Source organism: Gambusia affinis, linkage group LG04, assembly GCF_019740435.1.
Source record: "Gambusia affinis linkage group LG04, SWU_Gaff_1.0, whole genome shotgun sequence".
NCBI lineage: Eukaryota > Metazoa > Chordata > Actinopteri > Cyprinodontiformes > Poeciliidae > Gambusia > Gambusia affinis.
The window spans coordinates 15,476,893-15,499,256 of NC_057871.1; the positions used below are offsets into that span (position 1 = coordinate 15,476,893).

The following is a 22,364-nucleotide window of genomic DNA, read 5'->3' on the forward strand; positions in this document are numbered from 1 at the left end:
GTCAAGACATAAACCAGTGGATTGAAGTGAATCCACCAAGGTTACACCTCTGATCTACCTTGTGAGATACTGACCATAAACTGCAATGAGCTGTAAGGGGTAGTAGCAAGGGATTGCAGAACAAGTGCAACGTAGCACAAATCAGAAAAGAAGGCAGTAGGGGCACAAGTCTACTGGTGTACACCGAGTGGAGAGATTCTGAAGTGTCTGTCCTACATCAGGAATATCTTAATTAGCAGAAGCTAATGCAGAAAATATTATGTTGAGGGTGACATGCAACAACTTTTCTATATATGAAGAATGTTTCACAGATAAAGCCCTGGTGTGTTGAACAGTTGAGTGTTATGAGTTGTAGGCCACACCTCTTTAGTTTTGCAACCCCCGCTGCATGAACTGAAAGCATACAACTTTGCAGATCAAGCTGTATGATGTGAAATGACAAGGCAATCTATAAAAGGGGCTCCATGGGAACAAAAACCTGAAAAGGATTTGAGCTTACCATCCCATTAAGCAATATGAGAAAGCCCAGATAATGGTCTCGGTTCTTTGTAAAGTACTGTTTGGTTAAATTAAAGAATTTCTGAAAATGAAGGCACACCATTTGATGTATTTGTAAGGGAACACCCCAACAGGGGTTTGGTGTTTCACAGATTAACACGTTTTGGTGTGAAAGAGAGTGTTTCTCTCCCACTATTAATCCCACTAATGCCAACACTATTAGAGTTACGGCTGAAAGAATAGGACGTTTAGGAAGTGATTTAAGAACGGTATTTCCCCAGATTGTCCAGAGGAATGGGCTGAAATTCCAGCAAAACTTTTGTGAGAAGCTTGTAACCAAGACATTTGAGCCAAATCATACAGTTAAAAAGGTCATTTTCAATTGTAACATTTGAATTTGACAAAAGTATTGAAAAAACATATGAAGGGAAATATATATATATCTGTTTTCTGGTACTTAGCTTATCAAAATAATGTTTAACTTTTTGAAAGCAGAAAAAGCTTAGTCTAATAGTGAGAAATGCATGCAATGAGAAAAAATGGTTTTTTGTATTTCTACATAGCAGATTAAAATTTAAATATTGATATTTATAGTTTAAACCATACAAAAAATTTGCTAAACCATACAAAAAATTTGCTAAAAAGTAATGTGCATCCGTTCATTTTCAGTATGAAGTGCATTCTGAAAAAATGGGCATGCAAACTGGCCAAGAGACAAAATGACCCAGAGTCATTGCAGTCTAACTAATTCCAAACTGCATGAATTTTAGCTAAGATATCTATAATATAAATATTAAGAAGCTTTGTCTTTTTTTTTTTTTATCAGTCCACAATCATTTTTGAATCAAGATTAAAAGAGAGTTATCTAATTCATTTTGGGCAAAGGAGAGCAGCAAGTAAATTTTACTTAAAATTATGGGATCCATTATCTGCTGCGGTCCAGTCTAATCAGCTTTCTAGCATTAATTCTCTCCACCATCGTTAATAACAACAGGTCTGAGTGTGCTGTGGGCGGAGCATGCACAAGAGACTGTACAGTCTGTACACAACAGCAGTGTGTTTGGAGCAGATGTCACAGCAACTGCATCACTAAACAGGCAGGACGTGTTTTGCTTCATATAATTTTTAAGCATCTGAAACTCTGAACCAGCTCTCCTTTTCCACCACCTGTGGTGCTGCTCACATACAGGTAGCTTCATGAAATGCTCATGCCAGTGTGTTTAAAACAAACTGTGTGTAGCTCCTCTGTCTGGCTCTGTGTCATCTCATTCATTCACGGAGAAACAACTGTGTAGCAGTGAATCTGCCTGGCATGCAACCAGCTGAGACTATTTATGTTCTGTGCAGAACACAAGAAAACTTAAGTGAAACATGACCATACACACACACACTGATTTTCTATCATAAAAACTCAGTTACTAATGCCAAAATTTGGCAGAATGACAATTTTTAATAATTTATTTCTGATACCTGATGTGCCTTCAAAGCCTTTGCTACCTACAGTTCTGCTAACTAACTAAAGACGGTGCCAATTGGTCTAGCTGTAGCTGATAAACCAGAGGCCATGCTGTGGCAACACTACAGCTCTATGCTGCCCAAAGAAATTACTGCTTAAAAATTTCCATAGTGTGCAAAATCAAGTGAGATTTCTGGTACTCAGCTGGCCAATAAAACTGGTAATAAGAGTAGAGATTAATTGTCTGCGAAATAGAGCTACTCAAACTATTTTATCTCGGTTTACCTTTTTGATTATTGACAAAAACAACTCTTTGTTGCACAATTTACTGTCAAAAGAAGTCCTGCAAATCACATTAGTTCTCGCAGCTAGCTGCATTCTTCATCGACGCACGAGCCGAGTGATCCACTGCTAAGAGTTGTCGGTTTGAGTTTAGGTGAGGACAAGCTCAGAGGGGTCCTGTGTGGTTTGATGGATTTTTATTACTTCATGCAGTTGGAGATACATTTTTTCCTGTCTATTCAAGAACATTAAACTTCAGAAAATTTATATCTCAATTAATTCATCTAGACAAACTGACTTTTAGTACAAGGAATGGGCAAAAACTCATTAATGTGGAAAAAAATGCCCTCCTGTGATAATAGCAACAAACAATGATGATGTTGGATAACTTCAAAAACTAACATTGTCAAAAACTAACAATGGTTTGTTTTCCTTAGTCCTCAAAAAAGTTTTCTGCTGTTGCTTTGGATCAATGAAAGCATCAATAAATGCTCCATTTATGAATCCAAACTGCTTGCACTTTATTTGTTTAGCAGTGTTTGTTCAATACCAAAAACATTGTGATGATTTTTAAATAGTTTTATCAAAATCACAATAATTACCAGAAAAAGACAAAATTAAATTTTAACTACCTGCCACTTGTCATTTTGATATATTGCCATTAGATGCAATTTATATACATATATATATATATTACATATAAATGCAACATAAAACTTTAATAACTTTTAGATTTTTTTTATTTATTTATTTTTTTAGTTTTTGTTATTGTGCTTACGAATGAAGTGAGAAATTTTAAATCCACAGCGCATTGAACATTAATTGTATTGTTTTAAATACATAAATCAAAAATATGTAAATTAATGAATTCATTTGCTGGCATTTTTGTAGCCACATTTGGCTGGTTAATAAGAAAGACTTATTTGGTTTCTGAAAAAAAATTAGTTGACACATTAATTAGCAAAAAAAAAAGTAACGTCCTTAATTGCAAGATGCATAAAACTACTCTTATTTTTATTTTAATATGGATTACTATTCTTCATGTACTTCATATATGCTTTATATATGAACTGATCTGACTGTTTTTCAGTGGGACTGAGGAAAACAAGATGGAAAGAAATTTACCCGTCCAAACAACCACTGAACGACCTGCAGCACTAATTAGAGGTACACTCACATAGCAGATATAGTGGTGGCAGGGAAAGGACTGCTCTTCATTTATTTGCTCTGAACATATTTACAAGTAATCTTAAATTTGGTGTCAGTAGTCTTATCTAATATAAATTATAGGTCATGCATGACATAAGAACATGTCAAAGTCCAAGACACATTTATTACACTGTAAACCAGTAAACCAGATGTTTACATATACATATACCTATTTACATAAACTTTCTCCTGTTTCTCTGCCTACAAAATATCTGTATGACTAAGATCTGAGCTTTTTAATAGCCACTCCAAAAATTTAGTTTCTTATCCCTATATCACTTTCCAATTAATTTGGCTTTATGCTTGGAGTCATTATTTAAAAGCACAGCTCTTAAACAGTAAACTAAATATTGCATAACTTAGTGCAAAGTCCTATTTTAACCATATTATGATAAGCTTTCTCTACCTTGCCAACTTATATCAAGCAAACTTTTTTCTAACTCTAAACAATTAATTTTACTTAAAAATAAAACAAATATTCTATCTTGGTGTCTAATCCAAATGTTACAGTATGGAAATCATGATTATTTTGTGCAAATGCATCACAGTTATAAGTTTATAGATGGTGGTAGTAGTAGTTTGAATATATTCTCTCATCACACTTGCCAACATACACAAAGATTTTACTATTCCTAACGTACACTAAAAAAAGGAAATGTTTAGTTTTATTTAATCTCAGACGGTGAGAAAAAAAAGGTTATGTCTTTTGAAATGCTTGTAAATGTTTAGTTTCAGCTGTACCTCAAGTTTCCTTGGCATTTACTTCCTGCTTAGGCATTTCTGTCCTGTTTTAAAGTTGTGATTATTTAGTGAACTAAGCAGATATCTGATCATTTGCACAACCACATTGTCCATTAGAAGTAATAAGTAGCACTCCAAAGAGGAAGGGTTTATTCCATCTGTGCAGGATCTGTGCTGGAGTCCAGATTTGACTCCTCCTTCCTCTCTGCCTCTCCCCCTCCCCCATTCTGTGTAAAAACAAATCTACTTTTCTGCTCTGAAAGTATTGAGTCAACAAATGTCACTACAGCCTGGCAGAGGCTTCTGGGAAGGAGGTGGGGTCTCCTTTTTAAGCCTGAAGCTCAGCAAAAAACAGATTATTTTCAGAGAAGGAACACCTGTTAGTTGAAAAAAATTTAATGGTAAAATGAAAGTGTTATCCAACTCTTTTTGGGTGTCTGATCTACTACGTGAAACCCTTGAGCTCTATGTGAAACATGACACATCTATATATATATATAAAAGTATAGTTAAAGTTTATGAATGCCTGAAGGAGATAGAGATCTCTCTTAAGCCCACGTGGCCAGTGTCAACAGGGGGAGGAAGATCTTTGGCAGAAGTATGAGGCAAACTGTGCTTCCTGTGCACAAGCTACAGAGTTCGTCTAAATATGAGCCAGCAGTGTTCCAAAATAAGATACAGCTGCCTGAAATAACTCCAGACCGGCTGTTTTTGATGGCAACTGTGAAGCCATTCTTTTATACAAAATGGAAAGTTCTTAAACCTCCAACTGAAAAAAAAAGAGAGAAAAAAAACCTCAAGATAGGCAATGAGAAAGGGAGGGAAAAAACCCTGAGTCACTTTGCTTCCTGTATGAGAAAAGGAAGGGGTGGAGGCAGCTTCTGCTCTGCCACAGTCAGACAGTTGGGACCCGTGCATATTGAACAAAAAGTGCACTGGTTGTGGGGGTGGAGTCTTGTAATCCAGAAATCCACTCCAGTGCTTCAGGGCAGCCATCAAAGTGTTCACTATTGTGTACGACTGAGGAAGGAAGAAAAAAAAAAGAGGGAGCTGAGGGGGGGGAAAGAAAACCTGTATCTTTGTGTGAGAAGGACTCAGTAGGAAAGTGTTTTTGTGAATTATTTTTTTTCTCTTTTCAGAGCTTGTTGCCACAGAGGGGCTCTTCTCCCTGAGCTACAGCAAGATCTTGTCTGCTTTTATATTTACCATAGCTGCCTTACACTCGACTGACACACAAGTGTGCTCCTCCAGCCGGCAAAACAGCGACACCCGGGCTTCTCCTGATGATGAGAGCCAACGTCAGACTGGTTTCCATGAATATTGATGTGGAGCATAGACTGTTTCATAGAACAGAAGGAGGCAAGATGGCTGCCCTTTAGGATTTGTTAAAGAGGCGATCCAGACAATTTGCTGGAATTTCTACAAAGTGGAGGGACATAAAAAAGGTAAGAACGTGCTCAGTTTGTTACTCCTCTTTTGACCCCTCCGTCTCTGTAACCTTGAGAGTATTTTTCTTTCATTTTGTGGTCAGGTGAGACAGAGCAGATGTCCCTCACCGTAAAAAGCAAGAGCCAACATAATAAGGAGGGGATATTAGATAAAGCTACTTCAACATGGCTGACAATTTTCTTTTGGTTTTGCCAGCTGAATGTGAAGGCCTCTATCTTGTTTCCTTGCTGTGCTTATTTTAAATGGACCACAGAAAATGCTGTCCAGTTTGTTCAGGAGTTTTTCTTCAGGCATAATTTAAATACCACTGTGCCTCTTCCTTTTCATCATAAAAACACTCTCTGGTCCAACTCGTTTAAAATAGATGCACATTCTTATATGAGTTTTTAGGATAGATCTGCTATTCATTGAGTATGTTTTGAAAAATAATTAAAAAACAAAAAAAAAAAATATATATATATATATTTATGTGTAATTAATGGCTATTACAAATAAGCAATATTTTGTTGTTTAGTCTATCTAAAATCTTTTTGTGTCAAATCTGCTGCTTTGTATGTCCTGTGGGATTATAAATGGTAGAGTAAAAGTCCAACCTGGACTCGTCCAGCACAGGGGGGGATAGCGCCTGCACAGCAGCAGAGCAGAAATAGCTTCTGGCTTTGTGTGTATCTCTGTGAATCAGCTTTCGTTGCTTTCACCACTGAATGACACACTCACACGCACACACACACTCGCACGCAGACACAAAGGCAAATCCCAAGGAGAGGCAAAAACAGGAGGACTGTGTTGGTGGAAGGCAGTAAGAGACGGTCAGACAGCGCTGAATCAAATGAAACCCAATCTTACAACACCATTAACTAAAGCAGGACACAAATGTTAATTTTGAAGCAGAGGTTTACTTAAAAAGACTTGTCTCAGGAGAACAATAAGCAGTAACAACACTAGAAATAACATTTTCTGACTGCTCATGAAAGCACACTCTTATGCATTAAAAACAGGTAAACGTAACACAGGGCTTCTGTTTTCAGGATATTTTTCCCTTATGGGCCGTTAAAAGAGGAACTGCTTTCATTGTATAAGAATATGTTTCAAATAGGAATCTGTGAACCAAGTATCTACATTTTCTGATCAGTTCAAATGTGTGGAAGCATAGCGATGCTAACCCAGAAAGAAGATATTGTCCTATTTCAACATAATGGAAAAAGTTTTAATAATATTACTATCGTTCTTTTCATCTTAGAACAATTAATATCTTTTTATTGCACTGCTGAAAGAATATATTTTGAAAACCTTAAAGTATATAATTTGGTAGCAATACTATGTCCAAAATTTGCTACATTATATTATTGTAAGTATCATTGTTTAAGCTAGTGCCCTGAAGAGTGGGACAGCCCTTTCTTTTTTAGGTATGAGGTTCTTTCAATACAAATATTACACTAGTGGTTGGGTACAACATGAGGGTCTGAATTTCATGCTGAAAAAATCTAGCCATGTAGCCCTTTGTCATTTTTATAAATCATCTAATTATTTCTGGTAAAAGTTAAAACTGACTGCTGTGGCATGTTTCATGCTGGCCATTGGTCAGTTGTTTCCTGTCAGGGAAACATTTCATATCCTCTTTGGCAAAGGATGAGTCAAAATAATTTTCTGTCACCTCCTATTTACGGGGGTGGTAGAAGGAAAAGGCTATTTCCTTCTTAAAACTTCTTAAAATAATAGTTATTTTAGTCTTAGCATTTTATGAGTGATAACTGGCTATAATGGAAATAGGGTGTAATGATTATTCCGAAAATATGCAATTAAATTTAAATATGCATTCCATTTTACTATTCTTATGGCTATATATCGAACAAATAATGAATTACATCTTTTATATCAGAAATCTAACCATATATATATATATTTTTAGTAAAATAAAGAATCCATGTCAAACAGTCAACATCTATGCACCACAAATTTGGAACAAACTTCCAGAAAACTGTAAAACAGCTGAAACACTGACTTCCTTTAAATCTCGACTAAAAACTCTCCTGTTTAGGATTGTATTTGAAACGTAACCAATTACAAATTTAATGATGGAACTTGACTTAATGTCGTGTTTTGATTGTTGATTCTATGTTGCATTGTGTTTCTATGTATGACGTAAAGCACTTTGAAATGCCTTGCTGCAGAAATGTGCTGTACAAATAAAATTTGATTGATTGAACAAATGGAAGAAATCCTTGTGTACAAAAATAGGGTCTGAAACTTCATAATAAATTCTACAATATAAAAAGTAGGCCTGAAGTAAAATTAATTTCCAGTTGAAAAATGAGGAATCAAATGCTTATTAATCCTACACCTATTTCACCCATCTGAGATATATATGGATAAACTATGCAATGGTGTCACTAGACTGTATGAGATGGTTTGTTTAAAATTATGGAAAGGTTTAAAACAGTGTCATCAAATATCTAATTGGTTGTTAGTTTTTCCTCGAATTCACTAAGCTTCTTGAAGATTAACATCTAAATGTTACATTTGAATAAAACTGATCTCCTACAGGGTTTGTATATTGGGCTTGTGTATTCTACTGCTTGCAATTGAAATACAGCTGCAGTTCAGCCTTAGGTCACAACAATATAAAAAACTGTCTGTAAGGTGGTTGACCTTTATTGTAACCCAACAGTGTAGGTTGCCAACAAGAGCAGCAATGTGCTCGACATCTGTACCAGAGAAGATCTTTGTGACACACTTGGAGGTGGATGGATACAGAGGGCACTGAAGAAGAAAGAAGAGCATTGAGTTCAATAAAGTCAGCTGCTTGTTGTTTCCAAGCTTTTATGAGAGCAGTTGATGACGGTTTATTACCACTATCTCCCTAATGTTCCCTCATCCTCATAAATCTTTTTCCCCTGTGGTTATCAAAGCAAACAATGTATCTTTAACCACAAAAATCATTTTGTGAGCAAGTACCTGTCTCTAATCACTACTAAGATGTAGTGCAACAAATTTCCTTGTGGTGAACTCACCGAATCTACTTAACAAACACGGTCACTGAGCATGCAGTGTCAACACATGTGCCTAAGCTTATTATGTATGATAGTAATTTAAGTGTGTTGTGACTGCATAACTTCAGGTGATGGATCTGTTCATGTAGATGTATAAATAACAATACTCCCCTCCCCCCTTTAACAATATTGGGAATGATGTCCATTAAAAGTGTCCAATAATAAGTCACATTGTTGGAATTAAACTGCTCTCAGACATCAGCAAGTGTAATTTTCTAGTTTTCGTTGGCACTGAATGAACAGCTTGCAAATGCCAATTATGACCTAAAAACATTACAACAGGGATTTTTACAAGAGGAATTTTCAGTGGTCTCTGCATGCCTGCTTTGACATAAATAGCTGAAAGGGCAGCAGCATTAATAGGGTTACAGGGGGCTGTCTGGGGGATGGGCCACATAGATCAATCACATGTGCAGAGCTCATCTCATCTATCTACACCTACAGATAAAGCCGCGCAGTTGGATAGTTTCTTCGTCATAGCAGTAAGCCCCTTTAAGTCACTCCTAGGGCAAAGACAATATCACCTTTGGGAAGAATGTCCAGTTGCCATAGTGCAGCACAACAATGCTGTTTGGCTACAATACCCAAGCCGTTGCCCATGCCCTCACCTTTGACCCTGTTCCGTCCAGCCCAAGTATCATTTTTCCAACCTAGAGGGTGTCTGCAGCAGAAGCGACACAGAAGCATGCTCAGTGTTGTTGGGTTAGACATTTTAGAATGCACTGCTTATAGATGGCAAGACAAAATGGCGAGTACAAAGAGTTGTATTGATTGCTGCAATATTGATTTCTGTTGTCTACCAATGGAGGGTTTGTTTTCCATGGACTTCAAGAGAATAAAAGGAAAACTCAGTCTCGTGCAAGTACAAAAGAATCACTCTTAGACTCATTATTTAAACATTTGCACATAATTTAATATAAAAATTGCACATAACTTAAACTTTCCAAGCTTCTGCTATGGAAAAGAAAAGGCTATTTCCTTCTTAAAACTGACCACCTTATGCCTCAGACATGGCTGAAGAGTTTATATAAAGATTTGCCTTAGTTTTACCAACTTACCTAATCTACTAGAGGTTACTTTAAGATGGCCATCTGTTGTTTTTTTTATTAACTTACTGTAGGCTCAAGAATATTTCAAAATATCAGATACACCTTGTGATCCTAGCCTGTGGCAGGCTTGTTAGTCAGTCTTTCATAAGAGATACAAACGTGTGGCTGGTAATTGCTACATCACACGCAATCGTAAATGTGCACCATGGTCTTCCTCTTCTATGATGTCCTATGCTGCTATCTGAGCCAAAGCGTAATTATGGGCCGAGCATGATAAGGCCTGGTTTGGGGAGTTCGTGGGCTGCAGGGAGTGTTGCTGGCTCTGTGAACATGTATTGATGTCAGGGTTTACCTCAAGGGTGAGACAGCATGGGCAGCGACTCAAAACCTTCTGCCACGTGAGGATACGCACATGGCTTTTCTGTTTACAAACAGTATCCTTGGCATTCCGCTGAGAGGGACGCAAGTGAGGTGTTACGTAATTGCCATAAAGCAAATAGCATCCCTTCCTGCTTCTCGCCAAGCCGATCCTCCTACGCTTGGACAATCAGCTTCGGTTGTTGCTTTCGCCAGTTTAAGCCACGAGAAGCTAAGACCCACAGTAAAAGCCCAGTTATGTTATAAGACTGTAAGCAGGTCTTTTCTCGCGTTCCTTATTGGTGCTGTCCAAGGCCTAATTAACAGCAGCAGGTTAGAAGCTTAACAAGCCATTTCCCATGTTGCTCTAAATTTGAAAGATTGTGTTTTCCTTAAAAGGAACAAGGAATTGTAATACTGGCAGATTTTTTTTCAGATTAGAAATGAAGCTAATTCTAACTCCGCACCAACAAGACCAAAAAAACAAACAAAACAAAAATTGCCCCAGTAGTTTTTCTTTCAAGATTCCCTTTGGTACATAAATTCTTAGTTTATATAGAAAACTTGCGTACAACGGGTTTTTTTTTTTTTTTTGACATTTGAGAATTTTACAAGAAAAAAAGCTGCATGAGTGACAGAAAAAAAATTTATTTTCTAATACTTCCCTTTTTAACAAGTTTGCTACTAAGTCTAATTAATACTGTAAACTATATTACATTATCCTATATTTTGTAACACTTAATTGTCTGAGATATCTCACCTTATGTCAGGGATGGAAAATTAAAACCTGTATCTGCCACTTAAATGCTCAAGTCTGAGAAGCCACCGTTTATTTCAGATGCAATTGTATGCAAAATTTGAATATGATATTTACATATATTTAAATAAAACTGGTGACCTGTCCAGGGTGTACCACACCTCTCTGAGTATTTCCAGAGGTGCTGGAGATACTCACCAGCCACCCTCACAACCCCACTAGGCATAAATGTGTAAACTAAAAGATGGATAGTTGTTCTTTTGGCACTTCATACCCCCATTTCTTTTTTATGCATTGCCATTTTGTCTCTTTTCACTTCCATTTTGTACCCATGCATTTAAATGTAACCATTTTGTTTTCTATTTTGACTGATTGGATTCTGATCGCCATTTTGGCCATCCAATAAAGTTCCTTATATCAACAATGTTTCTTGGAAAACATTACTATCCTGTCACATAGTTCAATATTTTCCAGTTCCCATTAAAATTAGAGGTGTACCTTTAAGTTCATGCTTGAGGAGGTTTGTGGTTTCTATCAACCCACTTTACAACAGGAACATTACGTTCCCTTTTAGTTGAACTGAATTTGCAGCAGTTTAGACACAATGCTGCCCCCAACAGATAGGTTGTAGAAACTGAACACTTATGGACCGTTTGAATGTCAAGTTCACTCCTGTGATTGGTTGGTTGATGAGATTCACCCATTGCTTCTTAAATTTACCTGCATTGTTTAAGTACCGGAGGCTAATTTCCACACATGGTTAAACATTCATTAGACAAAAACTGTTGCTTCATCATACTAAACCTTGCTAAAATTTGCCTAGAGGAAATGTCAGTTTAATATGGGACATACTCCTTTTCAAAGTTCATGCACAATGCAGTCATGAAAGCCTGGTTTCTACATTCTGTTTTTTTATTTTATTTATTTTTTTTTTAATGAATGGTCCTGATTGGTGTACTTTATATTAAAAAGACTCAATTTAAATTGTTCTGTTGGTAAACAGTCTTGGTTAGGGCCCCTTTAAACTCCTGCTGTCTACTCAGGGAGTCCAGACAGCTGGTCTGGATTTTCCTTTAAAAGTATAGCTTGCCAGATGCCTTGCATGACATCACTAACCACCTCTCTGGACTTGGGCTCAATATAAGGTTTCATTAACAGAATGTACAAGTGGGGCAGCTGGTGCCTTTATTTACACTTGCAGGTTGAACCGATCCAGTGGATGCTGTATCAGTTTTCTCAGTATTACATGATTGCTAGTGCCCTTTAATTTAATATACCGGTAATTATGTTTTATGTAGGGTTGAAATAGTTGTTTTCTGACAGCCCTTGCACTTACATCCTGCATCACAAAAACACCCGTCACTCAGAGGATTTGTGATTTCTATTCATTGAGAGTCACGTGCCTCTCGCTCAGTGGAGGGAAAGAGGGAGCTTAGCAACAGCAGCTTAGGTCAGGCTGTTTGGAAACCAATGAGAGAAACACTACAATGTTCTTATTACTTATAAATACTTGATTAAGCACTTTTTTATGGTAATTCTTGTTAACTTTACAACTCCACACTCTTTTTTTTTTTTTTGGTGCAATTTTAAATGTGAGAGGATTAGTGCTAAATTAGCTTTATGGGTTTGCAGCACTTTTGGTAGGATCAGAAAGCACATGTGCACACAACCTATTCCTGCTTTTAACCTTTCTGGGGTAATGGTTGGTCCAGGTAAATGCTCATAAGGTTGCTGCAGCCACTGAGCATTCAGAAAGAGTTTCTTTGCTCAGTGCACAACTCATCAAGTCGGTCAGATATATTGACTTTTGCGTAGACAAAGGCAGTTTCAGGAGGAGGGGGAAGGCAGTTTGGAGGGAAAGCACTGGGGTCAGGTCAGTGGGTTTGTACGCTCAGGAGCTCATTTCTTAAGTCTCCATGTGATGCAGTTTGAAAGCGCAAAAAAGGTTTAGTCTCTGTGTGAGACTGGACAGGTTGTGGTAACTACACAGGACAAAAATCAAAGTCTAGAAGGTTTAAGTTAGAGGTGAGCTAATGTTCAACCAAGAGTTAAACATTTTACGTTTTCCTGGAGCAAAATTTAATGAATAAAAAAAACTGTTATGCTCAGGCTCATTATGGTGAATCCGTACAGCCAAAATAAACACACGGAAGAAAAATCATAACTCTGTTAAGGTAACTGCAGAACTACAGCAATATAGCAATAAATGCGTGTGTGTAATCTGGCTTGAATACATTGTAATGCTGAGCAGATCAGACAGGTTTTAGGAGACAAAAGCAGCACATACCGCCGTGACGTTTACACACAAGCCGTTGTAATTTTCTTGGAAAACTGGTTAAGCACGTTTTGTCAGAAATGTACAGAGGTGGGGTTTATCCCCAGCAAAGGCAAAAGAATAGTTGGCTTACTCATAGCCCAGAAAAAGGGGTTCGAGTTTTGTCTTCTCTAAGCCTCAACTTTGACATGTTACTTAAAAGTCTGAGTCATCAGGCAAAACACTGACATTTAACCCAATTCTTAAAAGGGTATATGTCACATGTGTGTCATAAAAAAGTTGGCATTAATACTCTTATACTTTGCAATGTGTGTAGAAATCTGATACAGTTCTCAGGAGGTCATATTCATTTCGATTAGGTGCCAAGAGAAAGAAACTCAGTCATTTCCACCTTTCACATCAAAAAGTAGAAAAAAATGTTCAAAGCTAGCCGCATATCCCTCCTGTGTTATCTAGCAGATTTCTGTGGTTTTTATGAGTAAATCTCAAATGCTGCGTGTTGTATTTTTTTGTTTTTTACTATGGCTCTTTGAACGTTACAAAAAAAGGTGCTCTGAGTATTTGCACTGAAATATAGTACTATATACCATTTAAATCCTGCTTTTAATATCAGAATTTAAAGGGAGAAAGTGTTTTTCTCACTTTCTCCACTTAAATTTTTTTAAAGGTTTTTTTGGCTCTGGTGGCCTTTATTTGTTAGGGTATTGACATGAAAATTGGTGATGAGAGAAGGGGGCAGACATGCAGCAAAGGTCACCAGGCCAGGAATCGAACCTGCGACGTCCACACCGAGGACTAAGGCCTCCATATGTAGCTTGTGCTTAACCCCTGCGCCACTACAGCGCCCCTCTCCACTTAAATTTTACCATAAAAGGCATTCCAACCGCTGACCAACAAACTAGCCCTTCTAACTATTGATTCGAACCCAGTGCTCTGTCCCACGTTTGTTTCTATGCTGTGCCACATGTATTGGAGTTTGTTGTTGTAATGGATTCTTTTGATGGCAGCGAGTGTAATCTATAAACTCAAATTCTTTAGATTCCTTCTTGAGCTTCAGCAGTCACGTGTTGATTGAAGTGATGGTCAAACGTCTTTCTCTCCTTTTTACTAACCATCTGCTTTTAAAATTGACCCTTTAAGGCAGTGAGCAGACTTGTACAACATACAAGTCTGCTTGTGGTACATGTTTTTACAAACATTTACAAATACCAATGCACACTGAATCAACTGTAAGTTCCTAAACAGTCTTTAAAGGTTCAACATTTAATGATCTTCATCTTAGACCTTTAAATGTCTAAATAGTCAGATTAAAAAAAAAAACAACAAAAAAACAAGATCTTTCTTCTGCTTGTAAAACAGCAGTTTACAAGCTAGGAGCAGTATGTCTATTAAACAGCAGAATACCTGAGCTAATACCCTAACTGAATAACTAGGTAATACCAGCTTATTATTAGGGATGTATTACTGTTATTTGACTGTTTATTGTTGTTGGGAAGGCAGTCATTTAGTATAAGAGGTGTTTTAATGTGTACTTAAGAAGCGGTAATGGGTATGTTTTTATGTTGGAGCTGTATTTATGTACGTACACATATGTGTTGCCAAATAGACTGTGGCACATTTTAAACAGGTTTTTATCATTATTGGAAGCAATGCGCCACAATATCCTTATAAAGTTTTCAGAGCATATTGCCAGTCCTAAAGTGTAATATTTATTTGCTCTAAATAGCAAAGCTGTGTTGAGGTGTAATATTCTGTGCAAGAAGTAAAGCACTAAAATGTGTAGCTATTCTATGTTTTTTGTTTATGCGTCAAAATCAAAACAATGACTAAATTTTACAGATTACTTTCAAGATGTAATAATCATAAGGTTGTATATTATATTGTATTTTAGCAGCAATGGGAATTAATCGTTAGTCTCCAGTATAATAAGATAAGCCTTTTGAAGATTTTATGCCTTTTGTATGTATAACATAGTGACACCTCAAATTTTACTTGTATTAGACGGGCTGTACTGACATGACATTTTGTTGTGCTTCTATACAAGGAAGGCATTCTTCTTATAATTCTCAATTTCAGTTTTACTTAAGGTGAGCTTACTAGTTGAACTTGATGTGTATTTATGATCTATTTGTATTAATCTATTTCTTTTAGTATTTGGCGGTTGGATAGTCTTTGTCTAGAAAGTTTACCGTTTAAAATGTGACCAAACTGCAAATACAGAAGCATATGGGACAAAAAACTGTGCGAGTTTAAAGACTGAAGAGGGAACCTCCAAATTTTAGCCACATCTGTCTTGCATTACACATAAAGAACAATGTCAATTGTATGGAAACCTTTCCTCATATGGAGGGGGAGGAGGCTCTCCAGGGAAGGAATTACAAACAGAAGTTTATGTCCTCTGTGTCTCTGCCAGAGTCCGTTATCATTGTCGTCTTGACTCAAAGGAAAATACAAAGTTACACTTAACATTTATGAAACTGTTCTTTAATCTGATCAGGGGTAGCATGACAAGTGCAGCCTTTTTCGGGCTCTTCCTTTCATTTTAAAAATGTACTATTGGCCCACCAGAGGTTAGTTTCTGGGGAAGTTAAATCTAACTGCAGAGTTGCCCTAGTTTTGGTCAGCAAATTAGTTGGGGGAGGACAGAACAGGAAGAACAAACAGGTCCGTTGCTTCTGGCTGCCAAGTGATGCAACTATCATTATGTCACAAGCCAGAGTTTACGCCAGAGCAGATCGCTGAGGTGCGCTAAAGAGAACTGCCATGTTGTTGTGCAATCCAAAGACAATCCCCTCCCCCACACAGAAAGCTGTGCAGCAACTTCTGTTGTTATTAATGGAAGTCACATATATAACTAAACATCCAGCTTCAGATGTTCAGGTAATGACCTTCATATGCGTCTGCTTCTGAGCAGAAACAAACACAAAAGAGCTGTCTTCCACTGTACATAAAAGTTTATAGTGGAATGCAAAAAGAAAAACATGCTCCAAAAACTTTTCAGCAATCAAACTTTTCATATAAATATTCTAAAAGGTACAGCACCTAATGATGATTTTTTATTTTACTAAACATTAGCTGCACATTTTAGTAAAAAATATACTGTAAATGAATACCAAGGGGTACGTGTAGGTGGTTTAGAGATTTCACATTATAGTTAGCAAATGTTAATCACATTGTGTTGATCTGTGCAATATTTAAAGTAATAAACAGTATGTAGGGTTTAGAAAGGTTTGTTCTGAAATGTTCCCGTCTCGTGAAATACCAAAGAAAACAAAGTTTAACTTTGAACCTGAGTACCTTGCGAAGGAGTTCATGCCCTTTGAACTCTTTCAGATGTTTTCACATTAAATCTTCGGGTCTTTTTGGGATTTTATGTGATGGACCATAAAACACCAAGCAGTGTGTATTTGTGTGATGCATTACATGGTGTTCAACATTTTTTAAAACAATACTATGCCTGTTATGAATGCCCTTATTTGCATTTTTTATTTATTTTTGTCCTTGTATGTTGGATAATTAGTTTGGTTTCATCTGACCGAAGCACTTTCTTCCTCATGTTTGCTCTGTACCCTATATGAATTGTGGTGAACTGTTACTGGGGACTTCTGTAGCTGATTGATGCTTTCTTTGCCTGGCCTCTCAGATAGGGTGAACTGCCATCTCTTTATACATCTGTAGATACTCTTTGCAATTACATATTTTGGATTAACCATTCATATGAGCTTAGGAATTTTGATTTACAATCCAAACCTACTTTAAACTCCTGAACAGATTTCTTTCTGGCCTGTCTGAAATGTACGTTGGTGTTTATGAGGTTGTTTATTGTCCAATCTTCTCCAACAAACCTCTGATGCTTTCATGGAACAGCTGCATTTATGCAAAGATAAATACAGTACACATGGGTCAACTCTTCTCTAAATAACCTAAAAGTCCTGAGCACAGACGGTTGCAGTGAATTCTATTTAGGAGTATCATATATAATGCAAACGCATGGCACACTTCTTAAGACTTTCATTTGGAAAATTGCTGTACAGCTTTTATTCTTTATGTTATTGTGAGTCAATTACATGGAATCCCACTAAGACACATTGCCAGAATGCAACTGAACACGGGTCAGAATGAACTGTTCCATTTAGTTGTTTTTTTGTCCTAGATTCATTCAGTTTTATGCAGCACAACTTTACCCAGACCTAGCAAAAATTTATTTTGCCGTTAATTTGGTTTTACTTGAAGCAACATCCAAGGAGATAGGAGATATGCAGACAGAGGAATCTTTTGTGTCTTAATCAGACTTGTCATATATTGAGAGGGGTAGAGAAGAAAATAGAGATGGCAGATGTAAAACGAAGCATGTGAGAGACGCAGCATGAGTGTGCCATGTGACAAAAATCACAAGCATAAGTTGTCTGATCAAAAGACCCTGTATTATGCAAACCATAAATGGGCCTGAGTACAGTTGAGCCTGTTAAGCATTTGGGCATCACTAACAACACACTCAGCTAGCATATTAATAACAAAACACTTAGCTAACATGTTGGTTCTGAACTATGTAATGAATTCAGAATTTATTTTTATTGTATCAGCTATTTCTAAATACTCTTTCCAGTGCAGTCAGTCCCTCTCTCAGGCCAAGCAAGCTATAAATCATGCACTGTTGTCATGCAATCTGCCTACCATGCAATAATCAAGCGGCGCATTAAAACAAGCAGTGAAAGAGTTCTCTTTTCTTTGGCAAAACTTCAGATGCAGGTTATGTACTTTTCTTTGTAAAACATCTTTGCAAAAACAAAACTTATCTTGATCTTTAAAAGAGAAATAATCATCGGAAATTGATCCTATGTTTGTATTTTTTTTTTTATCATTTGTTTTTATACAGTCAACTAGCTTGTAGGATGGTGACGATTCTGCCAGAGGTCATTAGGTTTGTAGAGCAGGAGCTCGAGCTGATTGTTTACCATGGGGACACTAAAACAGTGCTATCCAAGTCATCTGACCTAATTACGCAAGCAAAGGACTGCTAAGGATAAGCTATCACTGCTAGCTCTTCTCCATGCTGTCAGAATAAACAAGGTACACTGACTTTTGGTGTAATATGCTAAGGTTTTCAAAAATTAGCAAGCCTCATATTGAAAATATACTCAATCTGTTTTCTTGTTTTTTGTTTGATATTGTGTTATGGTAAAATTCTAAGTTTTTATTATTATTTATTTTCAACAGTGGGGAAATTATAGGACTGCGTCAGTTAAATACAGTATTTTTAAGTACTGATAATAGTGGCATAAAAGTTATAATAGTGTTAAAAAAAAGCACATTTATATAAGTAATTTGCGCTTAATCCTATTTATAGCCATTAGACTTTGTCCATGTTTCATTTTCTTATCTTTTAAACAGGAAAATATAACCAGGCCCTCTCACCAAAGGAAATTTATACTTGATATTATGGGCTATTCTTAAAACTACTGAACAAAACACTCGTGTGACTTGGCAGGTGCATGTGTGTTTGATTTACAAGTCTGCCCAAGATCTACTTTTTAAAAAAAATTTTTTTTAGCTTTGGCAGATTTATTTCTCTTTTAACATAGAGGTGAACTTTTAATACATACATGAGAGTATAATGTCATTAAAATCAATTTTATTTAGTTTTACGTCACAGTATCAGTGAGTAGATAAGTTGGCAGGACAAAGCTTGAAAATCCAGGGGAAAAAAATCCACTTATAAACACAATCATTGGTTTGTGCCTGAGATTACAACCTAAATAGCTACAGGCTCCTAAACACACATTTAAAATGTATTTTTTAAAATATTCAATATTTCTCTGCATTTTCTATATCTTTCTTCTATTTTTCTAAACTCAGTATGACTGAAGAAACATTTTTTTTTTCTTTTTTGCTGTAAGATTTTTTTTTTTAAGTGTAGCTGCCTTAAGGTCTGAACTTGAAAGTGCAGGGACCTGAGCCTCCAAGCAGCTGTTGGAATGATGAATGTCACATAGGGCTGCCAAGTAACAGCAAACAGACTACAAATGCTGTGGCAGGCCTCAAATCTCACAAGCTCTTTCTTTGGGAGGACAAAACAGTTTGAATACGAGTTCAGTCCAATATGAGTTTGAATATATGTTCAGTTATTTGAATTATTTAACTCAAATAATTGTGTGTTCCTCTTAACAGGTTTTGAAGTTTATTTTCTTGCTAGAAATGCAAACATTAGAAAATGTCTCAGCTGCAGAAGTAACAGCAGAAAAGTGTTTAAAACTTTTCTGCTGTTCCCTTTCTGTTCCAGCAGAAAGGGAACAGATGTTCCATTTTAAATATTTATTGCACACATTGTGTCATGTAATAAAAACAAGGTAAACAGGATGATTTTAAAATTTTACCAATACTTTCCACCATAGCATTCTTATTGATCACAGCTTATTTCAGTGAGTTGCCAAAGAAAGAGCTCAAGTGACAGAGGTTTTCTATGGCTGCACCATTCTAAAAATAGTACAGTGTTGCCCCACCCCACCTGGTGCTGCACACTGGCATTTAGCTGGATGGAAGAAAACTACAAGAAAGACAAATTCATCTGTTTACAAACATTTGAATAAAAGGAATTAGATAATATAAAATTTATTTGTATAAATACCGTGATTTAAAAAAAAAAAGTTTACTTACAGTTAAGTGTGTATATTAGCAATTTTTACCTAAGCCTTTGAATGGAGCAAACAATATGCTTCTAACCAAAAATATGAATGCCTAAATTCAGTGCATTGGTATATAAACAGACTATTAAGTTGTCAGCAAAAAAAAAGTCATTCAAGTGTTGAAGCTATTTCTTACTGGTTTAACATACAACTTTTCTAGTTTCAAGAGGTGTTCACCAAGTAGTTTGCATGCAATGATTTGCTATCATATTGGCAAAGACAATCTCGATAAACATCTATCATCTCACTATGAATTAATTCAATTCTAAATTTCTAACAGCTGACTAACACGACAGTAATTCAAACTTAGCATAATCACATCAAAAGACGAAACGTTTCATTCCATCTGTAACTCCAAAGCGACAACACTGGCACGGCTTCCTTTTGACGGGCTCTTTATTAAACGCCGTGAAAACTACAGAAATAAAAGACAGAGCTTTAGACATAGAAACATTTACAAATAGACAGGTAACACGTGCTTTGACAAAAAGATTACCTCGTGGCCGCCTGCCACTTCGGAGGTCTTTAACAAATAACTTTTCCGTCGTTCACTCTAAATTAAAATATGAAGTAATTAAACACCATAAAAACACCATAGACAATAAATTCACAAAACATTACAAACATAACAATAAAGTACCTTGACTTTTACCGGAGACACGAGGCTGGTGCATGTAGCTCAGTTCCAGGTTTCTGCTTCTTCTATGTTTATTCAATTCTCGCAGCCTCACACATGTACACAAATTTCTCTAACTTCCAACAAAATAGTTCGAGTCGAAATAAAATACAATCATTTAACACAAATCTTTAAACGTAAACCAAACAACTTAAAATACATTATTCTAATTTTTAGAAATAAACATAAAATAAAAAATTAATTATTTTAGTGACACTTACACCATCTGACTGCAGAGTATTTCTACTAACTATTCAAGAGATGATGCCTTACTGACCATTTCAAATTTATATTACTAAAAATGTTGATGCAAATAAAAGAAGCCAACATTTTAGGTTGTGGACAACCTAAAGTTGTCCACAACTGCTAACCGAAAATGCTGTTCACATTTTCGGATAGCAGTTGTCACTTTTAAGTATCACAATTTGTTGTTTAAAATGTTGCGGTATATTTTATTTTATTATTGGATGCACAATCTGTGAAACTGTGGCACAGCTTTACAAAGGCAGGTTACTGAGGTCAGTCTTCATTTTTCTCTGAATAACCCTTCTGATTTAGTTTTTTTCTTTAACTTTTTATTAATAAGCTCATTTCCTACTCTGGACTTTGTTCAATGCAATGTGACTGACTAGTTATATCTAAAACAAACTATGTGCAAGACTGTGTGGAAAGGTTGATGATTGTCTAGGTTAGATATTAGACTGAACAGGAAGAAAAAGATAAATGGCAGCATAAGTAGAGAAGAATCTGACATGTAATTATAGGGTAGAGGTGAAGGTGGACTGAGAGGGAGAGAAACAATAGAACAGAAACAAAGAAACTGACTTCTGGTGCTGGAACAAAATCTTACTGGAGAGTTCAGTTTGTGAATAGTAATTCAAACTGCAGTTCAGTGTTTATTACTATCAGAAAGCCAAAATAGATTAAAACACATCTGACCTATAGGAAACATCCAGTGTTGTCATTTCATCAGTATATCTTTGGCTTAGTTTACTGTGTTACTTGTAGAGCAAAAATACATCACACTGTCAGTTATGTAAGTATTAAGCACTGCTGTAAATTTGGGTTTAAAATCACTGAATGGTAGCTGTGTGTGTTTGTATATCTGTATAAAGCCCAGATAGACGGACAAACAGCTGGGATTTCTTGGCTTTGTTCTGCGTTTGCAAAGATTTTTTTCTTCTTGGTCTACATGGGCGTCTCTAACTGTGACGAGCTGCTTGGATTCTTTGGTGCTTTGTAAAACACGGAGCATGCCATAGGAACGGAGCTGCCCAGAGAGCAGCTTGACACTGGCGTTCACATCCTGACAGAGTTGCTGATTAACATACAAAACAGAAGGAGATTTACATAGGGTAGGGAAGTAGAATTTACTCACTTTGCTGTGTTGCTGCAACAGTATTTTCTTAAATTCCCCCAAAAAAGATCAATTTCAGCATTTATTTGTAGAAAATGATTAATAGTATAAATAAGAGAAATGCAGTCTTTCATACCTTAAAAAAAAATCTAATTCCTTTTTTTAATAAGATAAACTTTGTTGTCCCAAAGGAAATTTGTCTTGGGTGCAGACACTGGCTGCTGCATAGCCCAAAATCCATAACCATCACATTATATTCTACCTTTACACATGAATAATGTTTTAAATTGGGTAGAGTTCATAAATTAATGTTAGAATAATAAACCTTTAATTTCAATCCCAAATTTCATGCATTTTCTGTTGGATTATCTGATCAGTTCCCCATGATGTATATTAATGTTAGAAGTCAACACTGGAGACACTGGAATGGACTGGCTATCGTATTTCCAAATACATTTTCCAGTGGTCTATAGATATTTTCAGAAGATATACAAGCCAAGCAACATAATATGTTAAATTGGAGTC

General features: G+C 36.3%; 1 protein-coding gene across 4 annotated transcripts in view; it reads left to right on the forward strand.

The window, feature by feature from the left end:
• tet2 (tet methylcytosine dioxygenase 2) overlaps positions 1 to 22,364 on the forward strand; it is a 39,998-nt gene that overhangs the window by 5,001 nt on the left and 12,633 nt on the right. For 2 of the 4 annotated variants that reach the window (XM_044113162.1, XM_044113163.1), the window contains 2 exons: positions 3,327 to 3,403; positions 5,326 to 5,631. The gene's annotated coding sequence lies outside the window, so the exon portion shown is untranslated. Of the gene's footprint in view, positions 1 to 3,326; positions 3,404 to 5,159; positions 5,632 to 22,364 lie in introns of those variants that run through there. The other 2 variants (XM_044113164.1, XM_044113165.1) reach the window with 2 other exon arrangements.